The sequence below is a fragment of the Macrobrachium rosenbergii genome, chromosome 4 (assembly GCF_040412425.1).
Source record: "Macrobrachium rosenbergii isolate ZJJX-2024 chromosome 4, ASM4041242v1, whole genome shotgun sequence".
NCBI classification, from domain to species: Eukaryota; Metazoa; Arthropoda; class Malacostraca; order Decapoda; family Palaemonidae; genus Macrobrachium; species Macrobrachium rosenbergii.
Window position 1 is genome coordinate 59,952,041 of NC_089744.1, and position 18,416 is coordinate 59,970,456.

The window sequence follows — 18,416 nt, forward strand, 5'->3', positions numbered from 1 at the left end:
TTTCATGTTTAAAGAATAAATAATCAGGGTACACAATTTCAAGGCAACTAGTCAGTTTTTAAGTTATTTTTGTAATAAACACTTTTTTACCTTAAACATATAACGACAATTTTCGATTAATAATTTCCGGGAAAATATTTCAGCGTTAAACAAAGATTTCAAAAGATTTTTCCGCAGCTGAAAAATCCATGCTTCGCTCCCCTTGAGTATCATGGGTACCGTGGCAGTAATAATCTAATGAGGTGGAAGAAGTCTTTCTAATGGATAACCTGAGATCAGTAAACATCGTCTATGAAACGATCTTATCTTCATTTCCCTGTGACCAAAGTATAAACAAAATGCTAACAAATTCTTTCACCGTTTATCCATTTAGAAAGCCACCGAGAGCACAATACTGATTGAAAAATTCGCCTAAATACCATAACTAAAAGAACATATGTAGGATGATGTACATCTAAGGGTGGAGGATAGGCGAGAGACATCCCATTTTTTCAAAAAGTACCAAAATATTAAAGAATTGCGTGTAACACCGAAGCCTTAATGTTATGTTGTACAACCAAGTATTTGTAGTATATCTCTTCCTGTGGTATATGATAATCAATTACTATTTTTAAAACTTTTAACTCATGTTCTATCCATGAAGGGAAGATTTATTAGTTGTACTACTCGTACAAAAATGATAAACACAACCAATTCACTTAATCAGTTTAAGCTGGAAGGTATCTGAAATTTCACTCAGCAAGTGAGGAAATGAACTGATCTTTCAATTAATATATTGATATAATCGTGTGTACGTGTATCGTGAGTGAGAGTGTGTGGGTGTGTATACTTAATTTATTTACGATACAAAATAGATTAGAGATTATTCATTCACATATCCTGAAAAGTTCTAATGAACGGCCCGAACATTTTACTTCTAAAATCACTAAGGATTATTTGGTAGTATCAAACGCATTCCCACTCTAAGAACTTATTAGAATATACAATTTTCTATAAGCATGACATTTTGCCGTTCTCCTTCGCCGGAAACGAGAACATAGCTCCGATTTCAGATATACATTTCCCCCCATTGAAATGTCATCTGTCCACCTCATTTACATTTCTGGAGTTGACATTGAGAGCGCCTGAAACGTGAGCCATCACCGCTCTTTTTGCTATGGGCTAAGCTCAGCGGATCGTTTATTCACAGATGCTGAGTTGTGACAGCTAAAAACTCAAGTTCAGTCAATAGGTTCCCTCATTTATTTTGGTTCTCAAACTCTAAAGTCCAATGATCAATCCTTATCATAGAGGCAAATCAATTAATAAGCATAAGGGATAAAGCCACTGATATTTTTATTACCCATCAGTTGGGTTTCAACAGTATTTTAGGCTGCCATAATCAAATAATCAATTTAAACTATTTAAGCTCTCAGATTCTGACAGACATTCATGTGTATGGATTAGAAAACATAATTTTACCTTTCTTATTGTGCAATTACTTCAGGAAACTGATTCTCCTCGTCACAAATAGACACCACGCGTAGCCATACATTTTTACTTTGATTTATTATGATTCTCAAATTAAAGAACGTATCATCAGGTGTTTAAAAAGCGGGAAGTAGTATAATATATACGGACACGTAGCACACTTCTCCACACACATACACACACACATACAACGTACACTCACACACACATATATATATATGTATGTATGTATGTATGTGTATATTTGGACTCAGATGTTGTCAATATAGCTAACGTTATTTGAGTAAATTAACCAGTTCTCGATCAGAATATCAATAAACTGAGTCGAAATTAGAGCAAGAGATAATAAATATGAAATGACCTTGGAGATTTGCCAAGGTTACTGGAGAAGCAATGAAAATTTATATATATATAAAATATATATATATATATATATATATATATATATATATATATATATATATATATATATATAGATAGATAGATAGATAGATAGATAGATAGATATATATATATATATATATATATATATATATATATATATATATATATATATATATATATATATATATATATATATATATATATATATATATATATATATATATATATATATATATATATATAATGAAAAACAATCAACATTAAGGTCTTTCTTTGTATCCTTTCAATATTCGTTGATTCTGTGTGTGTGTGAGGGGCGGGGCGTATATGTGTGTGTGTCACACCTTTGGGTTGTTACTGAGGTTACGTAAGTACTTTCCAAATACACCTCAAGCAAGCAAACAGAGTAAAGATCCAAAAATCCCAAGTTCAACCCAGGAAACAGGCGAGGTTTTTTGGTCTACGGGGACCGAAGCGCAATGCTGCAAACTTTCCAATGACGGTCCCCCTTTCCACAGAAATAAAAAGACCGGGAGGAAAAAACGCAGTGCATCACCACCGAGAATGACTGCAGTACGTAACATCTAAATGAAGAGTAGGGGAAAATGAGAGAGAATTTCGCTTCGAACCATCATTAGGCCTAAGTGTGGTTTTTGTCTGTAGGGTTAATAATGAAACAACGAAGAGCTGCAAGGACCAAAACGATAGATAGCCTAGAGCACAGGAACGGAGAGGGGCGATGGACACTAGTGTTCCTCAGCACATCATTGGTTATCTCGTCTTAACTTCACTTCTGGGACCCTGCAAGGAAATTCTCCCTAATCGCATAGAAATTGCCGGAGGGCCTAGGCTTTCCTTCTCTAACTTTATTAGCCATAGGAAACCCGTGCAAGAGCGCCACAGGTCCGAATTACTTTTGCATATTTAATATCTTTCACACATCATTAACTATGCTTCTATGTCATATACGGTCAGATTCCAAAGAAATAATGTTTATATTGTAATGGCTGAAATGACCTCCTAACTTCTCGGTCTTCTAGCACACGATTTCTCGGAAAGACTCGAAATCCTAGTGAAAAGATAGATAAGATTCCTTCAAAGTGGGATTCGAACCCACGTTAATAAGAAGACTGATCGTAGAGCTGCACCTATTATACAGTACCACCAGGAGTACGACTGTGGCTAATGAAATCTATATAGTAAATTTAGCGAAGCCACTAAGGATATTAGGTGCTGGTAACCATCCAAGATTAAAAAAAGAATGCATCTGTACTACATGTATAAAAATTCCCTCAAATACTCTCGAGCGAATGGGGCCTCGACTGTGAAGTGAAATATAATTTTTTTTACTCAATAAAAGTAACTACCTTACTCTGCCAACAATTAACTAAATTTGACTGTAAATATCGTACTTTTATGAATTCCACCGAGAGCCATGAAATTTATGAATCTTTTTAATTACCTGTATAAAACTACAAAATACCCGGTCATTTATAAGGCAGTTTGTGCGTGTGTTTGTGCACCGTATGCACGTAGGCAATGACAGTAATATTCTGCATAACTTGTAATAATTCTCTGCAGAATCCAGTGAAGCATTTATAAGCCACGGAATAAATCTTTAACAAATGGAAATATCAGATGATGTGAGCGCACAATATTCGTAAAAGATATGCTGATCGTGATAATGTGTACAGAAGGTAGATAGGTAAACAGATAGATTAAAAAAAAACATTACGACGCTCACTGGAATAACTATTTTGATTTATTTTTTCCATTAATGTTATGTTGCACATCAACAACGTGGAGAAACAATACCGTGAGTACAGCTCACAGACAAACGACAAACAAACATGAAAGTCATTATGAATTCAGATTGATAGGACATGAACATTCACAGGGCAAATGGGGGCATATGAGTGATAACTATAGACATATGCTTGAGAGAGAGAGAGAGAGAGAGAGAGAGAGAGAGAGAGAGAGAGAGAGAGATGATCAAATATAAGAGGAGAGAGATCAAATATAAGAGAAGAGTGAGGGGGTGGGTGATAGCTCATAATGAACCAACAGAGATAGAGAGAGAGTGACTGAAGGAAAGAAAATCACGATGGCCAAATATACGATAGAAAGGGAGGGGGAGGATGAATGTCAAATATAAGAGTGGCAGAGAGGACGGGAGGGACAAGATACAGTGAGAAAGTACTTTATACAAACCCAAAACCAGAGTGACAGCTAGAGGAAAAAGCGAACTTCCCATTTCGGACCATACGCGCCACCCCTTTGCAGATCAGAAAAACCTGACACCCAGAGAAGTGGCCCTCAATCTCTGCCGATGCAAACGAATCCAACAATCTCAACAAACTTACTTCGCCCAGATGTCTGCAGAAAGCTCACCAGCTGCGTCTCCGGTACACAAAGCTGACGAAAAATAAGCAAACAGACCCACGTAAAAAAGTTAAAGGTAATAAACAAAATGTGGACACATGAGAAATTTTTGAGCTCGTATAGCCTAGAATGATTCAGAAAATGGTCATGGGGAATGTAAGTTGAAATAATTTTCCTGAGAGAGAATAAATTACCTACTTACAATGACATTTTACCGTTTACCATCACATAAAGGAGAATCAAAATTTATAACGTCACTGTCTTTTGTCCTTTTTTGTATCAATAGAATTCCTTGGAAAGTAGCGTTTTGCAGTTACATTACCTACTGTGTAATTTATGTTCCATTGAATAAAATCTATTATATAAATTAAAATTTACATAAATTACGGAAAGTATTTCTCACATTTTGAATGAGACAAAATAGAACATTAATTGTGATGCCAACAAACTAATTCCGCTTTCTTTTATATCCCTTTTCATTGGAATATCGTTTTACAGTTATAGTTAACCATGCCATTTTATGGAAAAACGTAATGAAGATGATGCAGCTATTATAAAAAGTGCTACGAAATTAAAATAAAGAAAACCACAACATTAATGGTATCTACTGCGTGCCACATATTCAGAAAGAAATCGAACCATTTTTACACAGATATTTTCTTTATTGCATAAGTGTTAGGCATTTTTGACACTTGCATTGTCATAATGCCTATTAATTTCACTTTCCATTTGAAAAGAATTGCTAAATTTAGTTCAAAGACTTTTCATGATATTGCGATGCAACTCAAAAGGGAAGATAACAAAAAGGAAGAAGTTCGTTTTCCATTTGAACTTTTTAGACGTTTTAAATAAACCCAACAGATCTTAAGACTGAGAGCCATGTTTGTTGTTGAAGATATTTTTATTGAGAAGGAATGAGTTACTTTGAAGAGCAACTTTTCAATCAATTAAAAATGAGGCGTACTTCAAACCTTATTCGGCTTTTAAGGATCCAAGGCTACAAGTAAATCCCCGAGGCGACCTAGCCAGATATTGAACCAGGACCTAATGGATTGGGGATTTTGCGGTCTACCTTTCTGCGTCAATTCTGTGCCTTTTTTCAAAGCCACTGAGCTGTTTATGAACTACATTACTGGTGTAATGTCGATTATCAGCTAGATTTCTGCAATATTTTAAGATAAAGTTTATAATGATTATTTCCACCGTATTTGAATCTATGCAGTATTTTAGTGTCTTTATATGAAATGCACGAAACACCAAGGATAATGTTAATTTTGGTGTTTCTCTAAGATTTCTGCAGTTTTTCGGCCCAAATTCTAAACAGGGTTAGGTATGCTTTGTACAATTTCTGTCTTTTAAGCAAATCTAAATAGAAAATTTTAATTATTCACGTACTTTCTTATTCCTTCGGTTTAATTTACAGATTTTAATTTGCTTTTAATCTTAATACCTGGAAACTTATACTGTTACGAATGTGAATCCGACTGAATATACATAATCTCTAAGGAACCCCTATCACTAAAGTTTGCACTACTAACATGAAAGAGTCAAAACGTAAGTTCCTTCCCTATCAACAGGAAAGGGCGAAGACCTCTGTTAGAAGTCTGATATGACTGAACGGGCATAAGACGTGCTTTTTAACTATAAGTACGCAGTCTCCACTGCGGTCGATATTACGTTCCATTTATTGTATTTAACAGTTGCATTTGTATTAGGAATGGTGCCTCTCACGACAGAAAATTTTTCTTTTAAATCTGCTAGAATACAAAGTCTCTGAAAACTGTAAAACTAGCCTTAATAACCATCATGGTTTTCAACCGATGTCCACTGTATGAGAGAAAAATAATCTCTAGTAATGAAGGCTTTATCAGGAATAAGTACTCGGCGTTTTCTTGATAACAGCTTGGGTGTCAGGCGAGTAATTTCTCCATTAATTTTACTGTTTGTATCACACTTACAAAACATTTAATTCTTTAATAATCAGTAAATTCGTTACGTAAAGCTGCAGCATACCTGCTGGCAACCGTGCCCATTCATCTGAAACCCTACTACATCTTAGTAGTCGTAACCAGCGCTTTTGTTTTCCTTTTGCCTACTATCGAGATCAGATAAGTAAGCCAGGCAAGGTTCTGCAACCCAGGCGGTGCTCGCGTCAGCATTTGCCATCCCGGTGAAGAAAGAGCGGAGAATTATTCGATTTTCTTAACGATTGCTGTATTTCTTTACATTTCTTATGCGTCTGGAAAAGATTTTTTTGTTCTTTTTAATCGCAGATTTTTTAAAAGTTTAGTTTAGTTTTTTTTTTTTTTTTTTTTTTTTTGCTTAATTTCCTTGGAATTATTTGACTCAACAGATCAATTTTCGAAGCTACGAGGTCACGAGCAGGGCAGAAAACGTCAAAAACCGAATACGGATACCTCTCTAAATATAATTAACAAAACAAAACATACCAATTTTTTTATTTATTTATCGTCCAGTCTTCAGTCTTGTGTCACTTCAAAGCTTAGGACCAATTCTTCAAAATGACCGCTTCGTAACATGTATAACTACTGTTTCCTACATTTTTAGAGTAATGGTAAATCTATAATGATAGGCTGTGTCATTTAGTGACGAATACAAGAGTTAAATCAGAAACAGTTATTTAAAAGTAAAAACTGAGAATTAGTGAAATGGAAGAAGTGGCTTAAATGACAAAGGCCAAATTTTAAAAGATTTTCCCAGAAGATTTCAAATCTTTTATGTTACTCGGGAGTAATCGTTTAAGAGACAACTGGGACATTCTCTGACATGCCAAAACTTACTCATTGTCATGGGCAACTAAACAGACTTCTGATTATTAACATTATTTGACTAAAATATTAGTGTTTTAGACATATTTATATGGTTAGGAAGTCTTCCAGGATTGTTAACCTGACATAATCGACACGTAATAGTATTAATTTAAGATAATTATTATCCTAATTAATATACAATTCTCTTTACAACAAAATCTTTGTAATGATAAAATATATTAAATATATATTAAAAATGCGCTCTGGACTCCCCACTTAGCTGGACTTCCCCTCCAGATACCCCTGTTACCATAATTATAAAAGTCCGCCCAAATTTTATAACAATTTCCTCATTGCAGCAAAGACGTCAGTGGCCCGTTTGTGTTAGCCTAGTGAAAGAAAATGCTCCTTTAATTCCATTAAAAGCCCTAAACATGTATTCTCAAGATGATAATCGTGTTTTCTAAGATGCGGTTCCCGAAACCTTACAGGATGAAATGAACTGACATAAATATCACATCCTTTACACTTCTAGAATAATTCTTTACTTAAAGGAATATCCATTAAATATACTTTATACGCACACAGGTATAATATATATATATATATATATATATATATATATATATATATATATATATATATATATATATATATATATACTTATATACTTCACACGGTTATTGAAATCATTGCTCTTCCTATTGCACCAGAAACTACATCGTAGAAGCAAATGAAGTAATGAAAAACACGAAGCCATCACCAGAATCAAGGTCTTCAAAAACTTTCCAGATTTATAGTAAATTTATCACAATGTAACTCCAATCAAAGATTCCAGATAGAGAAATACTAAAAGCATTGCCTATATACTTCAACGTAGCGTTGCATGACTGTTCTACAAGCTTGAATGCATGTGAAATACCGTGATATCTACGTATGTTGGTTAGTTTCTCTAAAAATATATGATAAAACACTGTAAATTGTAAAATGCGGAATAGTGAAACGGAATGACTGGTTTTAACAAGAAAGGATGAAAATTATAATACAAGCTCTGAACACCTTGTGACTTGACATGTAAGTTCTGTTTAAGCCTGCACTGACATTAAACAACAAAAGTGCTAAAACGTGATCTGACTGCATTACAGATAAGGTAACTATGAATTTTTCATATTGGAACCCGGACCTTGTAAAAAAGATTTATTTGCTATGCTGAAGGTCCTACTCATATCACAGTGTACTATACTTAAATATTGTGCCACTCAAACAAGAATTCCATTTTTTAATTTTAAGGACAGAGAAAGAAAGTCCCCAGAAATTGGTGACAGAAGAAATGAAACAGCCATTGAAAACAAGCGATCCGAGGATGGCTGATTATCACGGGATAAATGGAGGAAGAGGTGGCCTGACAGGTGTTATGAGGCCCCATGAGGTTGGGGGAGAGGATGAACTTCCTCCTGGAGTGTAACGTAACAGCGTCAGAATTCTCATTAATGACAAATATTATCCTACATGTAATCAGAACCATAAAAGCATTTCTCAAATTATAGTTTTACCATACATACATCAAACTATAAAAAAATTAATAAAACTATCCTCATTCTCCTTTTTACAATCTGCAGACAAGTGAGAAAAATAGTAAACTTTCAAGAACTTGATACAATAATGGTGGTAATCTAACAACTAAGGAAAGTGGAAAGTAAGGAAAACTAAGTGGGAGACTTCAGTCGCCGTTAACGACAAAGGTAAAAAGTCAAAGAAAAAGCGTACACACAATTCATCAAATAAGTCAGTGTTGATTTATGGAGGGTCACCGCATTCGCTTATCTATTTTTCTTTTCTTTTGCTTCTTCTGCTTCCTCTTCTGTTTTTAGTTTATTTTTTAACGGAATTTCTGTCTTTTTGTTCGACTTAACTTGCTAGTATTTTTCTGAATGACAATTTAATGTTCGAATTCGTCCATGTGTTCTGTATATTATGAATCTCTTAACCTTAATTTCTAAAACCCAAATCACCATAAAGGATCATTCAAACCTGAAAAAGTTTTAAACGGATCAGTTGCAGGCAAGCTTTTCATTATGTATATTTAAGAAAACTTTCACTTTCACGACATATTCAAAAAATTATTATGGTGATAAATATTTTTAGCAAGGTGATCAATACAAAAATCTAAGCTGAAACAGTTGTCATATGTAACTACATGAAAATTTAAGGCACACTGGCGAACGGCATGTGTTCTCCACGGTGGAAACTTACAAATCTGCCTAAGAATAGCAACCTTTCTGTTCATTATTGGAGAAAGAGGAAAAAATTATGGGTCAGAACCGCACCATAAACCGTGGGAAAATGCTCAAACTGGAAGGAAAAGGATACAAATTACACAAGGAAGCCAAAACTTGGGAAAGTCCATTTGTGCTATAAAAACAGGTATTCGTGCAGATCTGTCTTATGGCGTTCATAAATCATTTGCATTATAATTAGGGAGAGGGTTTTAATTACTAAAAGCGATTGTCATCTCAAAGAGAATTGGTAAAAATTTGATTGACGTCAAAACAGTCCAATTTAGAAATTTAACCGTAGAATATTGCAATAGAACCATTGATTATTGAGGCTTAATCGAGGCAATAAGCAAATCAGGGCTAACTCTCAATGAATAGTGTACATGGACAATTACATCCAAATAATCCTTGCTAATTTGATGTCACTTATAAATACTCTATCTTAAACACACACAGACACGCATATATATATATATATATATATATATATATATATATATATATATATATATATATATATATATATATATATATATGTGTGTGTGTGTGTGTGTGTGTGTGTGTGTGTGTGTGTGAGAGAGAGAGAGAGTATTTACAAGTGACATCAAATTAGCAAGGTTTATTTGGATGCAATTGTCCATGTGTGTGTATATATACTGTATATATATATTAGTAAATATAAGTGTGTGTGTGCGTGTGTACATATATACATATATACACATAAAACCTACAAACATATATATATATATATATATATATATATATATATATATATATATATATATATATATATATATATATATACACCTGTCGTAGAGACGAGACTGCTCTTGCCGAGTAAAGAGGCTGTGGGGACGTGTGAATCAATAAAAATGTGTATTGGTTTTTGTATCTGACACTGAGGGTGACAGTAGAGAAAATGCTTATTTTCCAGATGTGGAAAGGGGCAAGAATGAGTAAAGAAATCTCCGAGAAACCCTGAATCTCTGCACAGCTGTAACTCGCAAACCATCTATTATAAAGTAACATTTATGGCAGAAAATTACCAAAATTGGCATTTCACCTACGTAACTGAGGTAGCGACTACTTTTTGCAACGGAATTCATAGATTTTATTATATTTAGTTTTATTGCATGATTGGGTCAACATCTATAGTAAATGTAGGTGAAATTCTTGGTGCCAGCTAAGGAATGCCAATTTTTGCACACTTTCAAATTATAATTATATGTAATTTGCTCAAAATATAAACACACATTATGACAGATATAGATACTTCCACCAATTTAACAAATTTATATTTCTAAGAAGGAAAGAAAGAAACAGAGAAAAGGTTAAGATGATATATGATAAAGAAAGAAAATAAAAGAATTTGAAAGGAGAGCGAGTGAGGGATTGAATGAGCTTCTAGCAATATTGTTATTAAGTTCACAGTTTCCAAAATAACAAATGAGCCTATGCTAAGGCTTCTAGGTGACTTGCTGACAAATGCTGGTGGCTTATTCAAAACTCCACCACTGAGTATTACCAATTTACTCACTCAAAACACATGATTACCTCATTCTTTATCATTATTCACTCTTTTTTTTTTACGATGAGAGGAGCCAGTGTTTGATCAGTGTATTGGTTGATCATTGATTACCATTTGTTAACACAAATAATTTACTTGAAAGCTTGAATAACTATAAAACCTTAGGGCTATTATTGACCTATATTACCATACCGTATCAGATTTATCTTTTGTTTATAAAGCCCCTAGAGGCATTTTAAAATGAAGGGGATTCTGTTGATCAGCGGTACACATAGCATTTTTCCTTCAAGGGATAATAGTGTGCGTAGTTTTATCATTATCAAAAATATTTCCTATACGAAATATTTCCATAAATAATGAAACTACTCTTACTACCATCCCCTGAAGGAAAAATTAAGTTATATTAATACCGATTCTTTTATAAATGCAAGTTATGAATGACAAGTGCTTACATGAAAATTATAATTTGCTGAAATTAATAAGAACATAAAAAGATTATGAAAATTTGATGTTCATGGATATTGCATATACAATGCGTTGATTTGATAAATAATGTTATACATAAGGCACGTGATATCAGAGTATGAATAAAAGGAAAAATGTAGACGAAACCAGACTAGATTCGATAATGTTGCCATCACCACAAAGCAGTTTTGGGTTCGTCAGGATAACAAAAATGACAGTATGAATTGCAACCTCACACTACCGTCGAGAGCGCAGTGATTAAGTAGTGAGGATCGCAACATAAATCGATATGAAGGTAACGAATACAAAAAAAGTAATATTTCATTCATAAGAAAATATACTTCAGAATCAGTTCCTTCTTTCAGCGCTTTTGAATGTGTTGACCTTTTGTTTACTTAGCTTCAGTAGCTTGTTTTTCTTGTTCACAACTACTGGAATAGACAGATTTCACCATAGATCATATTCATCTCCAGAATACGCGTATGCCAACTCGTCATGCACTGCGACAAGACAGGTAATATGTGACATGAATATGAGCACAGATAAACCTTACATAATCATGACAAGTAACAGTGTAATGACGTTTAACTTGGACCATGGAGAACCTTCTGTAGCATTTTCACCCAGGAGAAAAGGACAGTGCAATAAAGCACTGAAAATAACGACAGCACAAAGTGGGTGTTTCCACCCCAGTATTTACCTTCCGAAGTTATAGGCACCAAATTCCTGCAGAAACGTCAAAAAGTTCAACCCTCGGCCCACTCTGTGGTATGCCCTTAATCAAATTCGATCCATCAGTAATAGTATAGGAATTTTAGCAGCGCTGGCAAAACCACGACCAATTCTGTGTGTCGAGAGTACAAAACCTGTGCAGGATATCCAATCACATCACGTGATACCCGAAGCAAGAGGCCCGCGAGATGCTCACTCACTCCGATCAACCAATCAACTGACTCCCTCTTCTTACTACGACACCGTCACTATTCCCCTCCCTCCCTCCCCATCCTCCATGCCGTCAACAGTGGCACTCTCCTCTCCTCACTCTCCTCCGCCTTTTCCTCTCTCTTTCCCCCATCTCTTCCATGCTCTCACTCCTCCTCACATCTCCCTTTTCCTCCCTGAGTAAAATTCGCCTACCGGTCTCCTCAGCTGTTTCCGTCCCAGGGTAATTTTTCTGTATTCAATCATTCTTTTCCGCTCATAGTTTTCTTCTCTTTACCTTTCCCCCCCTTTTTGTGCATTATATAAATGGCAATAGTTCTTATTTCTTTCATCAAGACTCCCTGACCGTTAAGTGCTTCCATGTGGCAGCATTGTCTTTCTTATTTCTCTTTTTTTTCGTTTCAGCGATTGCATGTGTTCTCTTCTCCTGACTGCCACCATAAATCCTTCAACGTTCCCAGTCAGAGTCCTGTTTAATAAATTAATCGTCCTCTCCGTTCCTTTCCTCCAGTCTCGAATCCGTGGTCCGTACTACTACCTTCTACTCTCAAACCCCCGGCGGCGCTGAACAGATGATTAAAGAAGCCATACACAAACGTTAGACCCTTAATATGCCAGGCGCTTCTCGTGAGCGGTATGTGCAAACTGACGTGTGTTGCCATTTGTAGAGTTCTTACACAAGTAAATAAAATATAGATAAAAATTACAGATGTGTGCGTATATTTCTGTTCTGCTGAAGAACGTACAGTAAAGGTTTATGTGCACATAGCCCTCAATATTTGAAACGTTCAAGTCAAAGGAAGTTAGAAGTAAATGCTTAGGACCTGCAAGCAGTTATCTGAATATAGAAAATCAGACTTTAAAAACACAGGACTCCTAAAAAGACACGTAAATGCAGCACTGCAAATGTCTTCTTGAAGGTCCGTTGTCCTAGTTGGCAAATGGTTCATCGCCGGGAAGACCAATGAGATTAACCCTTTCAAAATACAAAATAGTCACTGTCCACCGTTGCTCTTTCTTTAGGAAAGTGGTGGAGCGAGGGCGACAGACAGGCGTTTCACTATGTGCCTGGATATTTTATTTTGAAACATGATTGCATTACGCATATTCCCTTCAATTCAAAGTGTAACTTTTTTATTATATACCTTATTGATAATATTTTCAACTAATCGTAATTAGAATACTTACTTAATCCAGGAAATATGTTAATCTTCCTATCAAAAATGTGTACTTTCTCAATCTGAGGCATAGTCTTTGTGACATACTTTGCGAACCTGTACTTTGCGTTGCCATGGAAATAAGGAAATTGAACATAAGAAGATCAGACAAGAAGGTTAAAAACGTGAGCCTTTGGACATAAAAAGCAATGCAATACGGGTATAAGACACGTCCTCGCTTGACGATCATCTAGGGAGTGATGTGCAAAGCCCCGGAGGTAGGGTTCGGTCTTGCACCAAAATCAGGGACAGGCAAGAAATCTCGCCCTTTATAGAAGAAAGAAGCAAACGAGTAAAAGACGTGCAAACTCCTACTTGGAAGGATCTTGCTCGTTGCTTAGGTACGAATCCAAAGGAAATAGCAGTACCTCCTTTGATTTCTTTGAAATCGAAGAATCTTCAAAAGCTGAGAGAGCCATTGTGAAGATATGAAACGATGAAACTTCTTTACCCATATATATATATATATATATATATATATATATATATATATATATATATATATATATATATATATATATATATATATGTATATATATATGTATGTATATATATTTATATTTATATATACATATATATAAATAAATATATATTTATATATTTATATATGTATAAATATATATATATATATATATAGATATATATATATATATATATATATGTATATATATATATATATATATATATATATATATATATATATATATATACACACACAATATATATTAGAATAAGAACCATTTGTGCCACATTTTAGGGTTCCAGAGCCTTAATTGCATAATGTCATCATGGGACTGGTGGCTTCACCCCGTAATAAATTAGGTGGTCTATTTAGATGTAGTATGTACTTCCCTTTGAGCAGTGTCACATATCTATATGAAACTTATCCACCTCTGGTGGAGTATTATCTCAGTGCAATCCATTTTCTATCTAAAAAGTATATTTTTCTGCCTTCCTTACCCTCTCCCTTTTCAAGAGGAGTATATTTTGAAAAAGAAGCCCAGCTACAAGCACCTCTGAACTTGATATGGTAATTATTCAAGATTTATCTTTTTATTATATATTTATCCCAGCAAAGGAAAGAGTGATTCAGGCACGTTCCATAACTATAAAAATTCATTCCTGAAAAAGAGTAGGATTTGATAACTGCATAAGTATTTTCAGTTATCAAATTCCATAACACTTACTCAGAATTTAATTGTACTAACTCACTGACGCTATTCTGCTAGGCCTTCAAGAGTGATTCAGGCACGTTCCATAACTATAAAAACTCATTCCTGAAAAAGAGTAGGATTTGATAACTGCATAAGTATTTTCAGTTATCAAATTTCATAACACTTACTCAGAATTTAATTGTACTAACTCACTGACGCTATTCTGCAAGGTCTTCACTGAACTGCATAACAAGTTTCTCTTACATTCTCGTACTAGAATTTCAACCTCGGTTCATTACCTCAAGTCATACTCGTGGTTTTTTATTTTTGGTATCGTTAAGAGGTTTATAGCTTATTACACTGTCAGAACTCAGGTTTATACAAAAAACATTGTATTTTACTATTTTCAGCATTCACCAGATCTCCTCGCCAATACTAATTACTTATCAATGCATGGTTGCAATGAATTATAGAGAAAACATTTTAGCTTGATATTTTGAAATTTTGACTAATGAGGAGTTTTTCATACGCTCGGAGCGTTAAGTCAATAATTTCCTTAATCCCGATAACTATGATAATATGAACCTTTTAAATTTTCTGGTATGTTAGATAATATTTTCCTGTTCTCATTCTTTAAGAGGTAATCGCACTACCCAGAGGGATGGAACTCTCTCTCTCTCTCTCTCTCTCTCTCTCTCTCTCTCTCTCTCTCTCTCTCTCTCTCTCTATTCTTTACTATCTGTCTTTATTGTCCTAGTAGCTAAGGAAAGTGAGACAGTGTCTGCAGCCGTTTCTGAGGTTCTCGCTCGTTGAGGTAAATCCATTTTCAGAGACTTTCTTCCCATTTTTCTCAATGCCATTTCTTTTCCCCTTGCTCTTGGGAGGCTCCCTTGACATCTCCTCCGGCTCCTCCTCGTCCTCCTCCAACTTTTACAGACCTTTCCTTGTCTCCCATATATATCTTGATGGACTTGTATTTCATCTGGCCCTTCACAGCAAGCAACACCAACTTCCTAATAAATAGTTTATTTCACGAAAAGTCCTGACATTGAGCACCGTTAGTGTCCGTTCCCCTGGAACTTCTAATACCTTCCTCTCTCATCCCTTAACCTCCAACAGTCGTTTCTTAAATCCCACAGTCCTACAGATTACAGTAGTTTTCCACCTCATCCCACTCTTCCTCCACTTTTAAGTGATCTCTCCTCCGAACTCCTTCCTCAGTTTCCAAAGAACAATATCCAGAAAAGATCTTGTAAATATAAAAAAATGGTCACATCACAAGATCTACGAAATGGGATCGTCGGAATACTATGTTTTAGTTTGGTTTTGTTCTTGTTTTATTTTATCTTTTGTTATTCTCTGATCTGATGGTAGCAACCAGCATTGGTTACGATAATATTGGCTGTGCCTATTTAGTGTCGAATACACAATCTGAAAATAACAAACTTGATGAATTCAACTATGATATTCTACGACAGTATGTCTACAAGTCTTTAAGATTATGAGTAACAACAAAAAGCCTGAACTTGACAGAGGTAAACTGAAAGAATGTCAAGGAGAATCGTCAAATTATTAGCGGAAGGAACCGGAAGGTTGTTACCCAGCAGCTAAACAGGAACTTATGGGACACTGCTTGGAAGTGGCTAAAAATACGAAACAGTAAATGTACGTCAGACTCTGCAAATCTTTGAAATATCCTTAACAAGAGAGGAAGATCACACACACCGCTGAAATAAACTGAAAAGTTTCGAAAATGACGTGAAATAACACTAATATAAAAAGATAAATAAACTATAATGACTTTTTAAATTGAAATGCGATATATGTGCAAGGAAAATCTAAAAAAAAAAAAAAAACTGGACAAGGGTTGATAGCGTGAGAATAGCGCTCGTTCGTATGTGCTCTCTGATCCACCGCATTTCCTTGATAAGGAAAGACATGAGGTGTAACAACAAAGCGGTTAGCTGAACTACTCATCTGTAAGTTCCTGGCATTCTGTGAACTGTGAAGACAGAAGGTGAGAAAGGATTTTAGCTCTCGCAACATAAATACGAGTGACAACAAGGGTGAACACTGTGTTAATAGCTGAACAGTTAAGCTATACACAAAAATAGGAAGAAAAGTAAAGATGACGAAAGTGATGGCATACATATTGGATGTATCGGTAAAGTTTTGGTAACCCATAGTAGGTATTTAAGAGATCTTAGAAACTGGTTAGAAGCAGATTTTTACGCCTTCGCAATATGTTCTTCACTTATAATGCAAAACCATATGGTCCCTAATATGCAACCCATCACCAGCTCCATTGCCTGTTCAAAGTGATATTCAAAATAGGTATTACTTTTTCTGTAAACCACTTCCACATTTCGATTTGAAATGTTTTTTTTTTATATGTCAAAGAACCAGCAAAATTCCTTTTCATTCCAACTTATTCCAGAATCTATTTCTGCCTTTATAAAGTTGAGCTGCGGCCCTTAGATGTATCTGAGAAGTGTCTTTGTGAGCAATAACTGAAACCTTAGGCAAATAATAGTGTCAGAAGGAACGTTTCTCCGTTCGCATAAGGAAGCATTCGAGCTCTCTTTCTCTTCTTGGGTTATTTATTTATCTATTACTTGGCTTTTCTTAAGCACATTATTCCATCTAATATCAGCTGCATATTTTTCACTCAGTTATACGCAGTTATAATTTCGCTGGAGTTCTATGCCTTTATTCTTTGCTCTTTCATTTTTTCCATTTATAGGCAATCTATTTTGCGGAAGCTTGCTAGGCATGTTCATGGTTTATAGATTTGTTTAGTAAGATTGCTTATTTATTATGACGAATAATAATAATAATAATAATACTAATCATAATAATAATACAAGACCTCTACGATATTTGATACTATGAAAATTTTATCTGTGACTTTTCATTATTTTAGGTCTTGTAAACACTATAAAGTAAAAAAAAAAAAAAAAAAAGAGGTTACCTACACATAGCAAGGTTTTCTTCACTAAACATTGTCCATGAGATTATTCTCGATTACTTTTAGAGCTTTTGCAACCTTTGTACACAATAAAAACAAAGTTCTTGCTTTTCCACACCATAATTCAGTTCCAGATAAAATGTACTCCGAAAGCAGAAAATGCAATCAGTGTGATATTTCTTCTCTCCTCCGAACTTTAAGATGCGGTAACAATGCTTTCTATAATGTCTTCACACGTGCTCTTACTGTATTGACTGGTGATGTTACAAGTTTCAGTATCACTTAATATTTTGAGGGACCATGACATCTATTTCTCTTTTCCTATTGCTCTTGGCTGATTTTTGTGCTTAGTAATTGGTGAGAGAGAAAGAACGGACAATGCTCCATTACTGTACGCCTTTTTAAAATGGAATTGACCTCCAGGGAACTGCTGGCATAAAAGAGACAAAATCCAACGAACGCAAATTGATTCTCTGCCCTGACAGTGGGCTCTATTCCCAACTCCATGCTAACATCGGCAAAACTGTAATTCAAATTAAGTTAACTGGAAGTTGCTGCAACCTGCCGCCACAGAATGAGTTATGGGGTATGAGCGAAACCAGTTTAGATGAATTACTCTTTGTCTGAATGAAAACTTTTCTATTGAAGCACTTTCAGTGAATATGAAAGTGATTCTTAAGGTGATGGGGTAGTTTGCTCTATATAAGCATGAATCGTATTGCCAGCAAATTCTCTACGCTAAAATCAAACCTATTATGACATATTTGCTCACAGGAAACCATTAAACTTTCATACTAAACTCAACTCTAATGATAACGAGCAAATATAGCCACACGTGTAATACAAACATCTTACTATG

The 18,416-nt window shown here is 34.8% G+C and overlaps 2 protein-coding genes across 7 annotated transcripts in view; one reads left to right on the top strand and one right to left on the bottom strand.

The window, feature by feature from the left end:
- Positions 1 to 18,416, top strand: part of LOC136835035 (T-complex protein 1 subunit gamma-like) — a 772,440-nt gene that overhangs the window by 592,829 nt on the left and 161,195 nt on the right. The window lies entirely within an intron of this gene.
- The window catches only part of vari (MAGUK p55 subfamily member vari), a 197,224-nt gene that overhangs the window by 151,547 nt on the left and 27,261 nt on the right, over positions 1 to 18,416 (bottom strand). Inside the window, exon 1 of one of the 5 annotated variants that reach the window (XM_067098101.1) lies at positions 11,977 to 12,227. The exons of the other annotated variants lie outside the window; for them this stretch is intronic. The gene's annotated coding sequence lies outside the window, so the exon portion shown is untranslated. Of the gene's footprint in view, positions 1 to 11,976; positions 12,228 to 18,416 lie in introns of those variants that run through there. 5 annotated transcript variants of the gene reach the window in all.